The following is a 6,089-nucleotide window of genomic DNA, read 5'->3' on the forward strand; positions in this document are numbered from 1 at the left end:
ATACTATTTACACCACCTATATAGATAACAGGCATACTTCAGAAAGCTAGATGTGTACCTGGGTTTCACTACTTTAACAGCAACTTTGGAACCAGATCGAGAAATAACATGGAAATAATAATGCTAGGCTCTACATCGCTAAAAAGAAGAGCAATTCCAGCTGTTCAGCAAACTTTTAAATCAAAACTAACAATATGACCAACTAGGTCAAGTAAGTGTTATATATGTAAACAAAAATATTTTGACTTTTCTAGAGACCACTTAGGGACCCCTGGTGGCACAGTGTGTTAAAGCGTGGGCTGCTGAACTTGCGGACCAAAAGGTGCCAGGTTCAAATCCCGGGAGTGGAATGAGCGCCCGCTGTTAGCCCCAGCTCCTGCCAACCTAGCAGTTCGAAAACATGCAAATGTGGGTAGATCAATAGGTATCACTCTGGTGGGACGATAACGGCGCTTCATGCAGTCATGCCGGCCACATGACCTGGAGATGTTTATGGACAACGCTGGCTCTTTGGCTTAGAAATGGAGATGAGCACCAACCCCCAGAGTTGGTCACAACTGGACTTAACAACTGGACTTTACCTTTACCCTTAGAGACCACTTGAAAGCATCTTCCAAAATACACCCTAGGATTTTTTGTTTTTGTTTCAGCAGTTCAATTTTCCTTATGATTTCCAGTTTTGGTGGTGAATTGTTTTTACGCCTTTTATGTGGTGGGCTAATTTGTTTTCCTCTTTTTTCTGTTTTGCTTTTCACACATGCTAAGTAAATGAGTTAGTAAGTAAATAAGTATACAAGGCTACAGTAGGATCACCCATTCTTTTCAAGGTCAGGTTTTATTGCATTGTGTACTATTGCAACCCAACATTATAAAGTCTGTCCTTTCTCTTGGCCTCCTTTACCATCTTTTCAATACGAATACTGCAAATAGCATGGACAAACAAACAAAAAGGACCCAGCAAGACAGAAGACATGAAAATGACTGTGCTCCTATAAAAAAAACTTTGTAAAGAGGAGTTTTTATTCTGAGACTTTATTAATTGAGAGATGTATGTATCGATTCCTGTGGATAAAAATCAATTTCACATACAAATGTGTCAGGTTAGTAAGTTAGTGGATGGATGGGGCTTGGAATGGTTTAGACTGTCACCCCATTACCAATGTAGCAATGGCCAGTGGTCATGACATGGCTTATGTTAGGCACGCATCCCCTGGAGTGAAGTCAGTTCAGACACCAGAGTAACGTATGTGTGTGAGTGTGTGTGTGTGTGTGTTGGGTGGAGGGGGGGCAATTCTCCTTTTCCAACACATCATTGTTCCAGCCAGCATCACTCCATGTAATGAGTGACCAACATGTGCCATGTCATACCCTCTGCTCGCCGCAACTAGAATGGCGAAGATTGTCATTCCATGTCCCCAGATCACCCGCAGGGAAAATAGGATGCCAGAAAAAAAACAGTTGCAGCTGGTTCCATCTTGGAGCAACATGAGCCCAAAATTACAGTTTGATCTGGATTCTTAGGGAGAATTTGGAGCAACCTGTGACTTTGCTTAACATAATTCAAATCTGTGTTAAAGTGACCTTAACTCACATGAATCTGATTCAGCTCTATGTGTTGTTCAGCTGCCACAGAGGTGATTTGCCTGCCTTTCAGGACAGTCAGTGTAAATGTACACAGGGACACTCTTCCTCTGTCCAGTTCCTGTCATCTGCCAGTGATCCAGACTTTCCTGTTTCGTAGCTGGCCTGAAATGAGATTGAACTAGATCTAGGTAATCCTTCTCGCCCAGGAATCCCTGGAGCTGGGCAACCATTATGTGTTCCAGTACCTTGTCTAGAAGTGTAATATTAGAACTGTCCCATCATTATCCAGTACCATGGGATCCAGGGGTGTCTGTTTTCCAGTAGCAAATTACAACTGTTTCCTTTTTAGTGAGGCATTGACCATTACTTCTATCGATTTAGTTAGTCGCCTGTTTTTTTTTTTTTGACAAGCCAAGAGTGGCAAGGATCTAACACGCATGTGCTGGCTCTCATCTGTCCAAGGATCCTGTCCACATCCTTGGGCTGTGCAAATTGAAAAATGACAATTAACACTTGACAAGCAGGAGTCAAAGTTATCTGTGAATGTAAAATATCTTAAGTTCAAGCAACAAAGACAATGGCAGGGAGAGTGATGCCATATTTTCACATGGTTACATATCTGACTTTCTTTTTATAAGACTCAGCACTAGCTTCAGGTTTGATAAGTTAAGAAGAAAGGGTTGCTGTGCAGATATGGTTCACTGTGATCCTGAGAGTATTGGTCTTTGATCACAAGACTGCAGTTGCGGCAGACCACAAAGCTGTGATCGTATGCTGCTTTGGGATATCTGTTTTCAGGATTTTATATGTTTTTTTTAAAAAAAGATTGCAAGTTTGGTCTTTGCTTTCTTTGATACTTTTTCTATATAAAGACCTTCAAGATGAATGAAAGATTTATAGTCCTGTCTTTTCAATTTACCTTTGATTTTATTGAGTAATGTTTCTTCTTCTGATTTAGTTACTTTCTTGGCATTTTAGACGTGAATTTTTTAGCTTTGATTGATCTTAAATTGCATTTATTCCTGGGGAATGCACACTTTTGCTGTGAGTAATTTATAAAACTGCTCACCAGATCACCCTTGGAAAAAAAAGAAGGAAAGAAATTGAATTTAGGATTTTGGTACTTGTCTTAATGTAGATAATATGACCCTCAGTTCAAAATTTACTTCTGTAGAAAATAGAGCCAAAATAATTCATCTAGACATTAAAAGTGAGTTTCATGGAAAAAATGAAAATGGAACTAAATCCAGCAATAAAATATGTTCGCAGTGTTCTCATAAAGAAAATGTGAAAAAAGCTGTTAATCAAAAGATTTTCCACTTTCTTTTTAACATCTCAATCTTATTCCACTGTTACTAGATGTAAAAATTGTAAGGTGAAAAATATGCATTGTGGATATTTAATCATGGGAATCTGAGCATTATTTCATTAATTGTTTGAACCTTTTTTGGAGTCCATTTGATCCTATTCAGGAGTCCCCGGTGGCAGAGCATGTTAAAGCGCTGAGCTGATGCACTTGTAGACTGAAAGGTCGCAGGTTCAAATCTGGGGAGCGGAGCAAGCGCCCGCTGTTAGCCTCAGCTTCTGCCAACCTAGCAGTTTGAAAACACGCAAATGTGAGTAGATCAATAGGTACAGCTTTGGTGGGAAGGTAACGGCGCTCCATGCAGTCATGCTGGCCAAATGACCTTGGAGGTGTCTATGGACAATGCCAGCTCTTGGGCTTAGAAATGGAAATGAGCACCAATCCCCAGAGTCGAACATGACTGGACTTAATATAAGGGGAAAACCTTTTCAACCTATTTCAAGCCTATTCAACCCTTCACACGAGAGTGTCCTACAGTAGGTCTTGGTATGCTCTGGGATTTGGTTCTGGGAGCTCCTGTGGCTACCAATATCAGTGAATGCTGAAGTCCTAAAATATACAATGATTTGGTAAACTGGTACACCTTATATAAAATGGCAAATCAAGGCTTGCCAGTAGGAAGTTGTTTTGTATGTGTGATATTTTCAAGCTGTGGTTGATTGATTCCTTGGATGAAAATTTGTGGTAATGATGCCCCAACTGTAATACGTAAATCACTTTTATATTCCCTTCCTATCTAAAGCAGGTAAGACAACAAATGTTCTTATTCTACCTTGTACTGTCCGAAGCCACACTGATACCTGAGGTGGATCGCAGATGTTGTATCACCCTAAGATGAGGTGAATACTAGGATGGCTAAATGTTTTGGAACCTGAGGCAGAAATTGCTGATTGTGATTTATGAATTAGGTAGGGGAAAGTGGAGAAGTTGGCCAGGTAGACTCCCTAGAGAGTCTACAATAGTTTCTATTAAACAAAGAACCTCTTAATTTCAAGACACTGCTCTTGCTCTAAGATTTATCCATTTGGCATGAAACTTGGAGACTTGTACAATCTGGCAATTCAAACCCCATCTTGCTTCAGCTTTTCCTCCTCCTCTTCTTTGTTACCCCACATAGTATTAAATATTTGGCAAATGCCTTTGGCTATGAAAAGCCATAAACAAATGGATGCAAAATGTCCATTAATATGGAAAACCATCTTGCTTCAGCTTTTCCTCCTCCTCTTCTTTGTTACCCCACATAGTATTAAATATTTGGCAAATGGCTTTGGCTATGAAAAGCTACATAAACAAATGGATGCAAAATGTCCATTAATATGGAAAATTATGTCAAAATTTATGACACCTTTTCTGGGTTTTTGTGTGTTAATGTTGCACAAGTATCTTGTTTGTAATAGGAAAACTCAACATACACTTTTAATAGGGGAAAGATGGGGAAAATATGAATGAGAGGAACCGGGGTGTTTTCTAACAAACAGGGCTTTGAATTGTGGATTTGTGAGTTCAAACTATTAGTCTGGCTCATACTGAGTTTCTAAAAATTGTAAACCCTTTCCTGCAGTTTTCCTTTCTGCAAGACAAAGGGAATAGTGAATTATGCACCTCAAAAGATGACTACAGAGGTCTTTCATATCTGCATGAGAAGCATAACAAAATGTTTGAGAACATTAGCTAATTATTAACTTGAAAAGAAAACTGTTTTATAGTTCTATTCATCACAGCTTGGAGGGCTTTCAGATATACATGGTATAGAAAGATATTCTACATAAAGATATTCTACATATGAGGAAATGTCAGAGAAGGCTAAGGGAAGATGTATCTTGGGGCATATTTTCACAGGCACATATTCATCAGGGCAGATGATGAATACCATATTGATTGCTTATTCTGATATGGGGGTTAAAGCATTCGTACCTTTTTTACATTGCATAAGGTGGTAACTTTTACTCCTTGTGGAAGACTTGTCCCCAGGCAGCTAAACATCAGCTAGATGTTTAGGTGCTCCCAATACAAATAACTAATGACTGGTCATGGAAGTGTGTACGGGGAAAGCTTCCCCATGCCTTCACTCTGTTGCACTCCTATATCCTTCCAGTCTTCCAGCACAACTGTGCTGCTGAAGCTCCGCTAATGTCAAAAAAGATTTTGGTTTAGTTTTGAGTGTTGCTCAGTTGTATGAAATGGTAATTAGAGACCAAAGATCACAGATAACTTTTTAATTATCTCAGAAAATTTCAATTGGGGCTGCTCATGCATTCTGCTTGAAGATGCTAGACAATGTCATTCCTTCAATGTGACAATGAGTGACCTATTTGCCAACTCTGATAGTAGTCTTATTTTTTCATGCATTAGATTGACAATTGCCCTCTTCACATGGGCTTATTTTTGACGGCTTTGACAGGTATTTGCAAGTTTGTCCACAGAGTCCGATGGCCCGTAGAAGTACTTCTGCGGTGGCTCCATGGCTGAGCTGGAAAAAACCTTTGCCACTGCTGAAAAATTGCTGGCTGTTGACAATGGAAAGTTCCCTGTCTTTCCATTGGGAAAGATGGGTCGAGCCAGCTTAAACAGGCTTCCCCCATGTGATGAGGTAGGGGGGAAGCCAGGACAGAGCGGGGAGACAGATAATAGCCGATTCCAGCAGTGTGTGTAAAGAAGTAGAATATCTACAAGGCTGGCCCTGTCCTCAGCCCAAATCTATAGAGAGAAGTTCAGCTGGTGCATTGGCTCAAAGCCTAGAGAATCAAGGTGTGGAACTCTTGAGTTTCCAATGGCCTCTCCCTGGAAAAAAATTCTCAATTTTGAGAAGAGCCATTCTAGCAGACTCCAAAAGCAGTCTTGTTTCTCCTTGCAAAATATCTCTAGGAGGGTCAGTGCTCAGCCAGAGTGAGATGAACACTCTTCTCTGTTGGAAACAGAGTTCAATATGCCACGTGGCCAGCTCCACATCTTCTAAAATACTTGCTGCTCTCAGGTGTGTTGTTTTCTCTTGTCTCTCATAACATTCTCAAATTCTCTAATAAAATTCTCAAAGTTGAGTCTTGTTTCAAATAAAATTCAAATATCAGGCTTGCCCACTGTACTTCTGTACAAGGAAAAGCAGAGGAGCATCTTGTCCGTTGCCTGAGACACCAAAATG

This window comes from Anolis carolinensis, chromosome 2 (genome assembly GCF_035594765.1).
Source record: "Anolis carolinensis isolate JA03-04 chromosome 2, rAnoCar3.1.pri, whole genome shotgun sequence".
Classification (NCBI taxonomy): Eukaryota; Metazoa; Chordata; class Lepidosauria; order Squamata; family Dactyloidae; genus Anolis; species Anolis carolinensis.